Consider the following 14901-nt stretch of genomic DNA (forward strand, 5'->3'; position numbering starts at 1 on the left):
TGAGATCTTTGGGTTTGAGTACGTGTTCTTTGCACTGTCAAAGAAGGTGTTGTGAGCCCTGAAGCTATTGACATTGAATGATCCAGGCGAAGTTGCAGCGCCGGGAAATCTTGGCAGTCTGGGCTTTGGCTTCTGGACCTGAGGCCTGTGCTCCACATGGTAGTCAAATTGTGGTCTGGGGGCAGGAGAAGGAACCAGAATAGGCCATCGGACAGTGACAAGTTGGCCGCGATCAAATGCCTGCTCAATATTGTGAGACCTTGGAGGTGGTACAGGAGCATTGGCATTGACAGGGGCTTCATGTTGCACATTGGCTTCAGGCGCCACATTAGCTTCAGGCGCCACATTGTCTTCAGCCATGACAACGTCATTGGCTCCAGTAGTGTAGTTTGTGGCCGCTTCAGTGTTTTCAACCTCCTCTTGAGTAGCAGGAGGTTCGGACATAGACTCGTTCTCCTCGAGAACATCTTCTTGAGTGATAGGGGGTGTGGCAACTCTCTCTTCTTCTAGACGCGGTTCTTGATTGTCATCGGCTGATGCAGTCGGAATGTAGTGGAGGTGGGAGGGGCAAGCATAAGGGACGAAGACGGGGGTAACATGTCGGATGCGATCATACCAGCACTGAAGCACCAGATCCCATCAGAACTCCGAAGTTAAGCTTGCTTGGGACGAGAGTAGTACTAGGATGGGTGACCTCCTGGGAAGTCCTCGTGTTGCATTCCCTTTTTAATTTTTTTGCGCCGCGTGCAAAACAAAGAGCACGTGTGCGGCGTATATTTACCATGTTTCATTATTTTCCACGTTTGCGGTAAGTTTTAGCTGGGTGCTCATTATTCATGCGTCTAGCGGCAGCGTTGTGGCGCGGCAAGCGCGTTCTGAAAGGGGTCGAAACAGTGGTAAATAGGCGCTGATGCGGTTGAGAGGGAGGGGTGGAAACCATGGTAAACTCGTTTCCGTAGTCGAGCGGAAGCGGCCAAAGCAATGTAAAATCGTCTTTGTAGTGGAGCTGGGAGGGGTAAGCATAAGTGACGAAGACGACGGTAACATGTTGGATATGACCATACCTGCACTAAAGCACCGGATCCCATCAGAACTCCGAAGTTAAGCGTGTTTGGGCGAGAGTAGTTCTAGGATGGGTGACCTCCTGGGAAGTCCTTGTGTTTTGGTCGGCCTGAGGGCAGAGTTCACGCGGTGACCACGCATGTACACGATGCCAGCCTGCGTGTCGACGCGCTCTGAGTGCCGCCGAGCGCTCTGTTTCGCGCGTGCTCGCTCCCCTGACTGCCAAAGCGCGCCAAACTTCGCCACCATCTTCGTCTCAACCCCCCTAACTCCCCCTGGCACTCGCCGACGCCGGAGCTCGCCGCAGCGAGCACGGGCACGGTCCGGCCAACGCCACAGTGCGCTCTGCACTGTGCTCGTCGCCTTCTTCTTGATCTTGTGCTCGTCCCCGTTCGCCCACAGTCCCCGCGTGAGTTGCGTCGCCTTCTCCCCCTCTCACTGACTCCGCTCGTCGCCGGGCGCAGTGTCCAGGTGTCGCCGGGGGAGCCCGATCCACCCCTCGGTGCTCTCCTATAAATGGAGCCCCCCAGCCTCCTCGAGCACCATCCTCCACTCCCACACACTCCACAAGCTTGTAGATAGCCGTAGCCCGGCCGGGCAGGCCGCGGGCCGCTGTCCCCGAGCTCGAGCTCGCCGGTGATCTCCTCGGGTCGCCGCGGTAGCTCCAGCCCCTCCCTCGCCTGGGAGACCCTTGCAGACCCTCCACCACTCTTCGGTGAAGCCGTTCCGTCCACTTGGAGCCCCTAGAGTTGCCTCTGCTCGCAGTCGTCTTCATCTCCGGCGACCACTGCTCTCTGCCTCCGCTTGCGAGGTCGATTCCGACGCCGTCCGACCACCCCTAGCTACGCTACGGGTATGGGCAGGTGCGCCTCCATCCCCTCTCTCGATCCCTCCCTCTCGGTTTGGCCAAGGAGCCCTCGCCGCCGGCGTGAGCTCCGGCGAAGCCATGACCCCCTCTGTTTCCTCCTCCCTCTCCCCCTCGCCTGACTAGCGGGGCCCGCTAGTGAGCCACTCAGTACGCGCGCGAAGCGGTACGAGTGGTGGCGCCCCGAGGCTTTACGCCTTCGACGTCACCCCCCTAGTTTGTTTATTTAAATTCAAAAATATATATATATTTTCTAGAGAGCTTCAAACGGCTATAACTCTTTAACCATAAGTCCAAATGAATTGATTCTTTTTTCATTGTGTTCTTTGCAAAGAAATCTAGCAGCTCACCAAAGATGAGATTTTTCTGTGCTGTCTAGATTTTCTGGTGATTTTCAGAAGGGTTCTTGATATTTTCTTCTTATGTTTAAAATTATTTTCAGAGGGTGAGGCTTGTCTTGAGGATCACCAGAAGGCTTGTGAACCTCATCTGCACTAAGGCAAGACACAACAACATTTTCATGGTGCCATTTCAATGTTTATGATTTTCTTACTTGAATGAAAGATTTAATCCATGCATTTAAATAATTATTATGTTATTTATATTCTGTTAAGTGTTTGTTTTAGTTAATATGCTTTATTTACAGAATGTTTGAAACTAACTTATTTGGTAAAGAAACTAGTATTCATTTGTGGTGATAAAAGAATAATATTTTTATGCATATGAGTAATTACTTGAAGTTATTTTCTTGCATGAGCAAAATAATAAAAATTTGCTAGGATATATTCTGTTTAAAATGAGGTTTATCCTAACTAGAAAAGTGGCATGAGTTGTTGATGTTTCTGCTTAGTGTGAATATAGTTGACTCGGTCATTTCCGTTAATATGTGATGCATATGTAGTGTTGCATTTTCATGGCATGTGATGACACCGGTCATTTTTACTTTAAGTTGAACCTGAATATAACTCAACTTGAACATATCGTTGGCCGGGTCATGGTGCCACTGAATCGAGTTCTTCCCAGTGCAACCACATTTGCCTTTATGGGAAGGCCTTGATTCTGTCCGTTGTCATGCCTCTGGTCGGTGCCTCCAACTAGGGAAGGTTATGGGCGTGCTTACCTGGCCCGGTAAGCAGACATAACCTTGTGTGCCCGTTGTTGAGATTATGGTACCGGGTCCCCTTGTGGGATCATTTTGGCCACCACGGTGGTCGTTGTGTCTTTGGTAGACACGAGGCCACCCAGGACTAGCCCGATGGGGAGTGAGTCGGAGTGGCCGGGAGAGTGTCATGGCAATGGAGGGGTTTCGTCGGAATGCCATTGGTCCACCCGAATGGGAGTGCGAGGCCATGGGTTCCGTGGTGTGGGTACAGTGTGCTACCTCTACAGAGTGTAATAATCTATTGATAGCCGAGTCCATGGTTATGGACACGCTCGTAGTAGTTCACACCATGGGTCAATGTTTAATAAATTTTGCACACTAAGTTATGAACTTTGCACTATTGATGATGGTGGGAAAGCCATCGAGATGTTCGAGACCAAGTATTGGTCATGGTTGTGATCACCGTAAGGATCACGAGATATCCTAGTCAAGACCACGATGGTGGTACGTTTGTGATCCATGAACGATCACGGTTGGTAAGTCAGTCCCGAGGGACTTTTATCACAAGAGCATGAGCACAGCATGTTGAAACATTATTTCATTATTAATTGGTTAATTATCATGATATTGTTTGTCATTATGATTATGCCTGTTGTGAGCTTGCAAGTACATTCGATGTACTGACCTGGCGTGTCATGCCAGATTTCAGGAAAGTCTCGTTGGAAAGGAGTGCTGCTCGAGTCTAGATCGTGTCCACATCGGTGTCCCTGTGCTATGGAGTTTCCGCTACGACGCTGTTCCGTTGCCGCATAGTTGTTATGATCGAGGCCCCTTTATGTTCACTAAATAATGTACATATTGTTCAGCCGCACTGTGTGTGCCGCTTGGCCTCGACACCTGTTGTAATATAAACTATGATCCGCTAGCATCAATAAAGCGGTTGCTTTCTGTACCAAGATGTTGTGTGTTGCCAGAAGACATGGTCTCTGGGCTGGCAAGGCATGGTAAACCGGTCGCTCTGAGCCGGGGTGCCACAACGCTTGGTATCACAGCCGCGCTGACTGTAGGCCACGCTAGACTACGACGTGTTAACTGGACATTAGATACGAGTTTAAGTTGAGTGCCGGTTGCATTTATAGCTGGTTGTTGCATTGCATGCACTCGTTTTATTTTTATGCTAACCTGCTAATGGTTGTGAGTGTAGATGGCTCCGGTGCCGTATCCGTGGCAGTTGCAGCAGATGTCGTTCACGTCGCCGCACCTCCTTCGCAATGTGTGGGATCGGCTGTATCCTCTCGGAGACGATCCAGTCTATCGCGTGTACTGGGAGCGTCTAGCTGACTCAGTGTATGAGTATCACGCAGTGGTTACTCTGCGCACCAGTTCCGATTCTAGCACTTACACTCGTACCTCTCGGAGCGGTTACTCTTCTATCGCTTCTCAGGCTGTCCAGTTTGCTGCATTCGAGGTCCTTGTTGAGATTCATTACAACGAGGTACGGATGCAGAACCACCCAGGTTTCTACTACTATCCTTCTCTGCACGACAATGGTCGTGTCCGTTTCCCTATCATTGATCCGGAGTCTGATAGTGTTATTAGCCATCTTGCTCGTTATATCACCGCTAGCTATCTTATGATCCACGAGCTGGCTCGAGAGCTGACTTGTGCCCGTACTACTTTAGCCTCTGCTTTAGTCTCTACTAGATCTGCCACTACTCCATCCTCCCTGGGATTTACTCCTTATATTCCAGCCAGTTCTAGTTCCCCTGTTTCACCGGTTACTCCCCCGAGTAGCTCGGGCACCTCGACGGTAAACCCTCTCAGTGCCCCTGCCGAGTGGGTTACACTTCTCTCTACTCCTGTAGCCCCGATGCTTCACCCTACCCCTGCCCTGAGGGAGAGCCCTCTAGGCAGCGTTGTCGTGTTACCTTTAACCCGGAGGTATCAGTTAACCTCGTCAGTTCAGGATCCTTGTCCGCTTCAGGAAAGGACCTCGCACCACCCGCAGAGCAGTAGAGCCCCTGAGTATTCGCAGTCATCAGGCTGGTGTACGGATGTAGTAGTACGAGTTAAGATGTTTCATTTCCTGTATGAGAGTAGTTGAACCTGGCATGTTGATTATATTTCATGTAGGAGTCTATGTATAATTATGTTGGAACTCTATTTTATTCGCCGTGTTTTCTTCGTTATTTTGGTTTTTCTCGGGCTTTTGTTGCTGGCTTTTCCCCAATTTATTTTTGGATGTTTCTCATCTCGGTTGCGTTGTCTTGGGAAAAATCATAATTGGATGCCGCGGGGAGGCAGCAGTAGCAACGTTCGTGAGGGTACCCCTGTTCGTCGTTCTGCACGACAGGCATGACACTCCCCCGAGCCGTACGTTCCACCACCACCTCCACCGCCAAATCCACCCTCCACCGAGCAAATTCTGCGTATGTTTGAGGAAAGAAGGAACAATGATCTGATTGAAATATTACGAAGTGTGCAAGCTATGGTTGGACAGAATGGAAATCAGAATGGTCATTACTCCAAGTTGTCAGATTTTCAGAGGACCAAGCCTCCCAGTTTCAGTCAGGTTGTTGATCCCTTGCATGCAGACGATTGGTTGCATACCATTGAGAAAAAGCTTGAGATTGCTCGTACTGAAGAAAATGATAAAGTTCCATTTGCAACTCATTATCTTGAAGGCGCTGCTGCCATATGGTGGGAAAATGCAAAAGCCATGTGGCCTGCTGATGAAGAAATCACCTGGTCAAAATTCAAGGATCAGTTCCAGAAATATCATATCCCTACTGGAATTAGGAAGACTAAGCAGTGAGAATTTCTCGCACTCATCCAAGGAAATCAGTTTGTGGGTGAGTATTTGCAAAAATTCAATCATCTGGCCCGTTACTCCCTTTATGACGTGGCCACCGAAGAAAGAAAGATTGATAGATTTCTTGGAGGATTAAATCCGCAACTCCGGTGTACTCTCAGTATGTTTGATTTCCCGGATTTCCAAACTCTGGTAAACAAGGCTTTCATTGCTGAAAGGGAACACAAGCTTGTATCAGATAATAGGCCTGTTAACAACGACCACAAGCGGAAGTTTGATCCTAAGAAGGCTGGACAACCAGTGCAGAAGGCTCATACCTGGCAGCAGACTCAGGTGGAATACAAGCCCAATTGGCAACAGAATGTTAACAAGACCACCACTCAAGTCAACAATGTCGTGACCAACCCAGTGCACGAGGAGCGCCAGCGCAACAATTCTTGTTTCAGTTGTGGGAAACCGGACATTATGCCAGACAGTGTCCCAAGAACAGCAAGGCGAATGCCCTATTCAGGCCACAAGTCAACTATATGGAGTCATGCCCGACCCAGCAAAACATCATTGGGCACGTGTATCACCTCTCCGCCGATGAAGCCCAAGAGAACCCTCAAGTCGTCATTGGTATGTTTTCTGTTAATAACATACCTGCAGTAATTTTATTTGACTTTGGGGCTTCCCACTCTTTTATTTCTCGGAGTTTTGTTGCCCAAAACTAATTTCCTTGTTCTCTTTTGGGCAAAAATATGCTGGTACAAACCCCGGGATCCTTAATCAAGAGCAATCTGGTCTGCCGTAATCTGGAAATCAATATCAACGGAGGCTGTTTTCCAACTTCTTTGATAATCATTGAGTCTGATAAGTTGGACGCTATCTTGGGTATGAATTGGCTGACTCAATATCAAGTATGCATAAATTGCGTGACCCGAGAAGTCACTTTGACGAGTCAGAATGGGCAGACTACAAAATTCTATGCTCGCAGAAGCATACCCAAGAAAGAAATGGCTTTCACCGCTGTGGCTGAATTGGAATTTATTCCTGTGGTCAGCGAGTTTCCTGATGTATTTCCAGAAGAACTGCCAGGCATGCCACCAGATCGAGAGCTTGAGTTTGCAATAGATCTTGTGCCCGGAACCGCACCGTTATACAAGAAGTATAACCGGATGCCCTCATCAGAATTAGTGGAGCTAAAGAAACAACTCGATGAACTTCTCCAGAAAGGATATATCCATCCCAGCTCTTCACCATGGGGATCACCTGCTATTTTCATGGACAAAAAGGATGGCAGTCTCCGCATGTGTGTGGATTACCGTCAGCTGAATGAGGTTGCCATCAAAAATAAATATCTGCTGCCAAGGATTGATGGTCTATTTGATCAGCTCAGTGGGGCCAAGGTATTCTCTAAGATTGATTTACGGACAGGATATCATCAGCTCAAGATTAAAAAGGAAGATATTCCTAAGACCGCATTCACTACTCGGTACGGTCTTTATGAATATATAGTTATGTCCTTTGGTCTCGCCAATGCCCCTGCCTTTTTCATGCATATGATGAACAAAGTATTCATGGACTTCCTCGATAAGTTCGTGGTAGTCTTCATTGATGACATACTCATTTACTCCAAGAGTGAAGAAGACCACAAGGATCACCTCCGAGTAGTGCTAGCTACAACGACTCCGCGACCATCGGCTGTACGCCAAATTCAGTAAGTGTGAGTTTTCGCAAGTTGGATTTCTTGGACACGTTCTATCTGCCGAAGGTATAGCCGTGGACCCGAGCAAAGTAAATGACGTGCTCGATTGGTTGCCACCCACAACCGTATCACAGATCCGGAGTTTTCTTGGATTAGCCGGGTATTACCGTCGTTTCATTGAAGGATTTTCCAAGATTGCTAAACCCATGACGGAGCTGCTCAAAAAGGATAAGCAGTTTGAATGGACTGAGGACTGTGAGAAAAGTTTCAATGAGCTAAAGATACGGCTGACGACCGCACCTGTATTGACTCTTCTAGATATCTACCGCAGTTTTGATGTGTACTGTGACGCCTCCAGACAAGGTCTTGGATGTGTACTTATGCAAGACGGCAAGGCAGTAGCCTATGCATCGCGACAACTACGACCGCACGAGGGAAATTATCCTACTCATGATTTGGAATTGGCCGCGGTGGTTCATGCTCTAAAAATTTGGAGGCACTACCTCATCGGGAAGAGGTGCCAAATTTTTACCGATCACAAAAGTCTCACGTATATATTTACTCAGCTGGATTTAAATCTCCATCAACGAAGATGGCTTGAGTTGGTTAAGCATTATGATCTTGGAATAAATTACCACCCGGGTAAGGCCAACATGGTTGCCGATGCACTCAATCGAAAGCCTGTCAGCCTGACTGTCATATTGGAGTCCTTGCCTCTTGAACTACAAGAGGAGATCGCTCAGCTCAACTTGGTCATAGTCGATGCTGGCCTCGCTCATATTTTGGAAGTTACCCCCACACTTGAGGAAGAAATCCGCAAGGCCCAGCCAGCTGACATCGATCTACAGAAACGTGTCAAGAGCACGACGGCAGGACAGACTCATGATTTCTCAAAGGATAAATTCGGTACCCTCCGGTTCCGTGGAAGGATTTGTGTACCCAATTAGTCGGACTTAAAGAAGAAAATCCTGTCGGAAGCACACGAATCCTCATATTCTATTCACCCTGGAGGTACGAAGATGTATGAAGACCTTCGACAAATATTCTGGTGGGATGGAATGAAGAAAGGCATTGCCTATTTTGTGGCCTGTTGCGACATATGCAACAAGGTGAAGGGAGAGCATCAGAAGCCAGCCGGACTTCTCCAACCACTGCCAGTTTCACAATGGAATGGGATGACGTTTGCATGGATTTCATCACAGGACTGCCCAAGACTCAGCAAGGCAATGATGCAATCTGGGTCATAGTGGACACCTTAACCAAGGTTGCTCACTTTATCCCGATCAGAACCACATATCGAGCAGACCAATTCGCACAGCTGTATGTATCCAGGATAGTCAGTCTGCATGGAGTACCTTGAACTATCACTTCTGACCGAGGTTCACTTTTTACATCCGCTTTTTGGTCACGTCTCCATCAAGCCTTGGGGACAACACTGAAATACAGTACCGCTTATCATCCTCAGACAGATGGACAGACAGAGCGGGTAAGCCAAATACTCGAAGATATGTTACGAGCCAGCGTCTTGGTCCAAGGATCTAAACGGGAAGACTGTCTGCCATATGCCGAGTTCTCTTATAACAACAGCTTCCAGACCAGTCTAAAGATGTCACCGTATGAGGCTTTGTATGGCCGTAAGTGCCGCACTCCTTTAAATTGGTCTCAAACTGGAGATAGCCGCATTTTCGGAACAGATCTCATGATGGAAGCTGAGAAAAAAGTTAGGGAAATCAGAGACAGATTGTAATTGGCCAAAACTCGACAAAAGAGTTATTATGATGCAAAGCACCGACAGATCAATTTTGAACCCGGAGAACATGTATCCCTCCGAGTCAACCCTATGAAAGGAGTCAAGAGGTTCCAGACTCGAGGAAAGTTGGCACCCAGATTTATTGGCCCATTTCCAGTTATGTCTCGAGTGGGTACTGTTGCTTATCAGTTGGAACTACCCCATAATTGTCAGACGTGCACAACGTGTTTCATGTCTCACAGTTGAGGCGATGCATATCGCCGCCTGAGAAAAATACTGCTATGACTGAGATAGAATTGGCAAGGGATTTAACATATGAAGAGAGTCCGGTTAGGATTTTGGATCAGATGGAAAGAGTCACTCGCAGTAAAGTAAGGAAGTTTTACAAAGTTCAGTGGGAGCATCACACGGAGTCAGAATCAATGTGGGAACGGGAAGAATTTCTAAGGGCACATTCATTCTAAGTGGGGGAGGTTTGTGACAGCCTGGTTTTTGCCCTCCTGTATTTGCGTGATTTTCATTTGGGTTTATTTTGAAAGTTGGAGTTTTTGAATCTTTTCATATGGACTTAAACACTTGGGTACCCTTGGCTTTCACCCAAGTGCCTCATTTCCCTCTCTAATCATCATTCCCTCTCTGGTTCTACCCAAAATAATATTTGGAATATTTTTCTTTAATGAAAAATATTCATTTTCCTCTCTAAAACCCTAGCTAGCTCAATGTGCTCCAAAGCAACCCCAATTTTTCTTGCCCACAAAAATCTGAGAAAATTCACAAAAATCCTTTGAACCCTAGGGCACCTTCCTGAGCAAAAATATTGCACCACTTTTTGGAATATTTTTGCTACAGAAAATATTTTCTGTTCTGGACAGAAATGGTGGTTTCTACAGCAACTACCATTTTACTTGCTCCAATGAGGCTGATCTTTCTTGTGCATCATCACCTTAGTAGATGATTGCAAGCCTCCAAAGCACAGCCCCCAACTCCCAGCCATTTGACCTCAGTAACCTCTCAAAGTTACTGACCAGAAACTTACCTGGCTTGTGAAATCTCTTCTACTGCATCTGGAGCCAAACCAAAGCATGGTAATCTTCAAAACTACCACGAACAACAAGCCAGACATGATCTTTGGACTTTGGTCAGCCTAAGGGCAGAGTTCACGCGGTGACCACGCGTGTACACGATGCCAGCCTGCGTGTCGACGCGCTCTGAGTGCCGCCGAGTGCTCTGTTTCGCGCGTGCTCGCTTCTCCGACTGCCAAAGCGCGCCAAACTTCACCACCATCTTCTTCTCAACCCCCTTAACTCCCCCCTGGCACTCGCCGACGCCGGAGCTCGCCGCAGCGAGCATGGGCGCGGTCCAGCCAACGCCACTGTGCGCTCTGCACTGTGCTCGTCGGCTTCCTCTTGATCCTATGCTCGTCCCCGTTCGCCCACAGTCCCCGCGTGAGTTGCGTCACCTTCTCCCCCTCTCACTGATGCCGCTTGTCACCGAGCGCAGTGCCCAGGTGTCGCCGGCGAAGCCTGATCCACCCCTCGATGCTCGCCTATAAATGGAGCCCCCAGCCTCCTCGAGCACCATCCTCCACTCCCACACACTCCACAAGCTTGTAGATAGCCGTAGCCCGGCCGGGCAGGCCGCATACCGCCGTCCCCGAGCTCGAGCTCGCCGGCGATCCCCTCGGGTCATCGCGGTAGCTCCAACCCCTCCCTGGCCTGGGAGACCCTTCCAGAGCCTCCACCACTCTTCGGTGAAGCCGTTCCATCCACATGGAGCCCCTGGAGTTGCCTCTGCTCGCCGTCGTCTTCGTCTCCGGCGACCACCGCTCTCTGCCTCCGCTTGTGAGGTCGATTCCGACACTGTCCGACCACCCCTAGCTATGCTACGGTTACGGGCAGGTGTGCCTCCATGCCCTCCCTCGATCCCTCCCTCTCGGTTTGGCCAAGGAGCCCTCGCCGCCGGCGTGAGCTCCGGCGAAGCCGCGACCCCCTCTGTTTCCTCCTCCCTCTCCCCCTCGCCTGACTAGCGGGGCCCCGAGGCTTTATGCGCGCGAAGCGGTACGAGTGGTGGCGCCCCGAGGCTTTACGCCTTCGACGTCACCCCCCTAGTTTGTTTATTTAAATTCAAATATATATATATATTTTCTAGAGAGCTTCAAACGGCTATAACTCTTTAACCATAAGTCCAAATGAATTGATTCTTTTTGCATTGTGTTCTTTGCAAAGAAATCTAGCATCTCACCAAAGATGAGATTTTTCTGTGCTGTCTAGATTTTCTGGTGATTTTCAGAAGGGTTCTTGATATTTTCTTCTTATGTTTAAAATTATTTTCAGAGGGTGAGGCTTGTCTTGAGGATCACCAGAAGGCTTGTGAACCTCATCTGCACTAAGGCAAGCCACAACAACATTTTCATGGTGCCATTTCAATGTTTATGATTTTCTTACTTGAATGAAAGATTTAATCCATGCATTTAAATAATTATTATGTTATTTATATTCTGTTAAGTGTTTGTTTTAGTTAATATGCTTGATTTACAGAATGTTTGAAACTAACCTAGTTGGTAAAGAAACTAGGATTCATTTGTGGTGATAAAGGAATAATATTGTTATGCATATGAGTAATTACTTGAAGTTATTTTCTTGCATGAGTAAAATAATAAAAATTTGCTAGGATATATTCTGTTTAAAGTGAGGTTTATCCTAACCAGAAAAGTGGCATGAGTTGTTGATGTTTATGCTTAGTGTGAATATAGTTGACTCGGTCATATCCGTTAATATGTGATGCATATGTAGTGTTGCATTTTCATGGCATGTGATGACACCGGTCATTTTTACTTTAAGTTGTACCTGAATATAACTCAACTTGAACATATCGTTGGCCGGGTCATGGTGCCACTGAATCGAGTTTTTCCCGGTGCAACCACATTTGCCTTTATGGGAAGGCCTTGATTCGGTCCGTTGTCATGCCTCTGGTCGGTGCCTCCAACTAGGGAAGGTTATGGGTGTGCTTACCCTGGCCCGGTAAGCAGACATAACCTTGTGTGCCCGTTGTTGAGATTATGGTACCGGGTCCCCTTGTGGGATCATTTTGGCCACCACGGTGGTCGTTGTGTCTTTGGTAGACACGGGGCCACACAGGACTAGCCCGATGGGGAGTGAGTCGGAGTGGCCGGGAGAGTGTCATGGCAATGGAGGGGTTTCGTCGGAATGCCGTTGGTCCACCCGAATGGGAGTGCGAGTCCATGGGTTCCGTGGTATGGGTACAGTGTGCTACCTCTGCAGAGTGTAATAATCTATCGACAGCCGAGTCCACGGTTACGGACACGCTCGTACTAGGTCACACCATGGGTCAACGTTTAATAAATTTTGCACACTAAGTTATGAACTTTGCACTATTGATGATGGTGGGAAAGCCATCGACATGTTCGACACCAAGTATTGGTCGTGGTTGTGATCGCCGTAAGGATCACGAGATATCCTAGTCAAGACCACGATGTTTGTACGTTTGTGATCCAAGAACGATCACTGTTGGTTAGTCAGTCCCGAGGGACTTTTACACAAGAGCATGAGCACCAGCATGTTGAAACATTATTGCATTATTAATTGGTTAATTATCATGATATTGTTTGTCATTATGATTATGCCTATTGTGAGCTTGCAAGTACATTCGATGTACTGACCTGGCGTGTCATGCCAGATTTCAGGAAAGTCTCGTTGGAAAGGAGTGCTGCTCGAGTCTAGATCGTGTCCACATCGGTGTCCCTGTGCTATGGAGTTTCCGCTACGACGTTCTTCCGCTGCTGCGTAGTTGTTATGATCGAGGCCCCTTTATGTTCACTAAATAATGTACATATTGTTCAGCCGCACCGTGTGTGCCGCTTGGCCTCGACACCTGTGGTAATATAAACTATGATCCGCTAGCATCAATAAAGCGGTTGCTTTCTGTACCAAGATCTTGTGTGTTGCCAGAAGACATGGTCTCTGGGCTGGCAATGCATGGTAAACCGGTCGCTCTGAGCCGGGGTGCCACATATATTTACCACGTTTGAGGTAAGTTTTTCCTGGGTGCTCATTATTCACGCGTCTAGCGGCGGTGTTGTGGCGCGGCAAGCGCATTCTGAAAGGGGTCGAAATAGTGGTAAATAGGCGCTGGTGGGGTTGAGAGGGAGGGGTGGAAACCTTGGTAAACTCGTCTCTGTAGTTGAGCGGGAGTGGCCAAAGCAATGTACAATTGTCTTTATAGTGGAGCTGGGAGGGCCAAGCATAAGGGACGAAGACGGGGGTAACATGTCGGATGTGATCATACCAGCACTAAAGCACCGGATCCCATCAGAACTCCGAAGTTAAGCGTGCTTGGGCGAGAGTAGTACTAGGATGGGTGACCTCCTGGGAAGTCCTCGTGTTGCATTCTCTTTTTAATTTTCTTTGCGTCGCGTGCAAAACAAAGCGCACGTGTGCGGCGTATATTTACCACGTTTGCGATAAGTTTTAGTTGGGTGCTCATTATTCACCCGTCTAGCGGCGAGGTTGTGGCGCGGCAAGCGCGTTCTGAAAGGGGTCGAAACAGTGGTAAATAGGCGCTGGTGCGGTTGAGAGGGAGGGGTGGAAACCATGGTAAACTCGTCTCCGTAGTTGAGCGGTATCGGCCAAAGCATGTACAATCGTCTTTGTAGTGGAGCTGGGAGCGGCAAGCACAAGGGATGAAGTACTAGGATGCGATCATACCAGCAGTAAAGCATCGGATCCCATCAGAACTTTGAAGTTAAGCGTGCTTGGGCGAGAGTAGTACTAGGATGGGTGACGTCCTGGGAAGTCCTCGTGTTGCGTTCCCTTTTTAATTTTTTTTGCGCCGCGTGCAAAACAAAGCGCACGTGTGCGGCATATATTTACCACGTTTGTGGTAAGTTTTAGCTGGGTGCTCATTATTCACGCGTCTAGCGGCGGCGTTGTGGCTCGACAAGTGCGTTCTGAAAGGGGTCGAAACAGTGGTAAATAGGCGCTGGTGCGGTTGAGAGGGAGGGGTGGAAACTGTGGTAAACTCGTCTCCGTAGTTGAGCGGGAGCGGCCAAAGCAATGTACAAACGTCTTTGTAGTGGAGCTGGGAGGGGCAAGCATAAGGGATGAAGACAGGGGTAACATGTCGGATGCGATCATACCAGCAGTAAAGCATCGGATCCCATCAGAACTCTGAAGTTAAACGTGCTTGGGTGAGAGTAGTACTAGGATGGGTGACCTCCTGGGAAGTCCTCGTGTTGCAATCCCTTTTTAATATTTTTTGCGCCACGTGCAAAACAAAGTGCACGTGTGCGGCGTATATTTACCATGTTTTATTATTTTCCCCGTTTGCGGTAAGTTTTAGCTAGGTGCTCATTATTCACGCATCTAGCGGCGACGTTGTGGTGTGGCAAGCGCATTCTGAAAGGGGTCAAAACAATGGTAAATAGGCGCTGGTGCGGTTGAGAGGGAGGGGTGGAAACCGTGGTAAACTCGTCTTCGTAGTTGAGCAGCAGCGGCCAAAGCAATGTACAATCGTCTTTGTACTGGAGCTGGGAGGGGTGAGGGAGTCCTGGATTAGGGGGTCCTCGGACAGCCGGACTATATCCTTTGGCCGGACTGTTGGACTA

The 14901-nt window shown here is 48.4% G+C and overlaps 5 non-coding genes across 5 annotated transcripts; all 5 read left to right on the forward strand.

Moving 5' to 3' along the window:
- The first annotated feature begins 602 nt into the window (after positions 1-602).
- Positions 603-722, forward strand: LOC120972461 (5S ribosomal RNA). Its single transcript, XR_005766801.1, has one exon. It is a non-coding gene; the product is annotated as a 5S ribosomal RNA (ribosomal RNA).
- Positions 723-1050: 328 nt separating this feature from the next.
- LOC120972487 (5S ribosomal RNA) lies at positions 1051-1169 on the forward strand. The gene has a single exon (XR_005766827.1). It is a non-coding gene; the product is annotated as a 5S ribosomal RNA (ribosomal RNA).
- Positions 1170-13569: 12400 nt separating this feature from the next.
- On the forward strand, positions 13570-13688 carry LOC120972489 (5S ribosomal RNA). The gene has a single exon (XR_005766829.1). It is a non-coding gene; the product is annotated as a 5S ribosomal RNA (ribosomal RNA).
- Positions 13689-13988: 300 nt separating this feature from the next.
- LOC120972486 (5S ribosomal RNA) lies at positions 13989-14107 on the forward strand. The gene has a single exon (XR_005766826.1). It is a non-coding gene; the product is annotated as a 5S ribosomal RNA (ribosomal RNA).
- Positions 14108-14419: 312 nt separating this feature from the next.
- LOC120972482 (5S ribosomal RNA) lies at positions 14420-14538 on the forward strand. The gene has a single exon (XR_005766822.1). It is a non-coding gene; the product is annotated as a 5S ribosomal RNA (ribosomal RNA).
- Positions 14539-14901: the final 363 nt, after the last annotated feature.

This window comes from Aegilops tauschii, chromosome 1 (assembly GCF_002575655.3).
Source record: "Aegilops tauschii subsp. strangulata cultivar AL8/78 chromosome 1, Aet v6.0, whole genome shotgun sequence".
In the NCBI taxonomy this organism is placed as follows: domain Eukaryota; kingdom Viridiplantae; phylum Streptophyta; class Magnoliopsida; order Poales; family Poaceae; genus Aegilops; species Aegilops tauschii.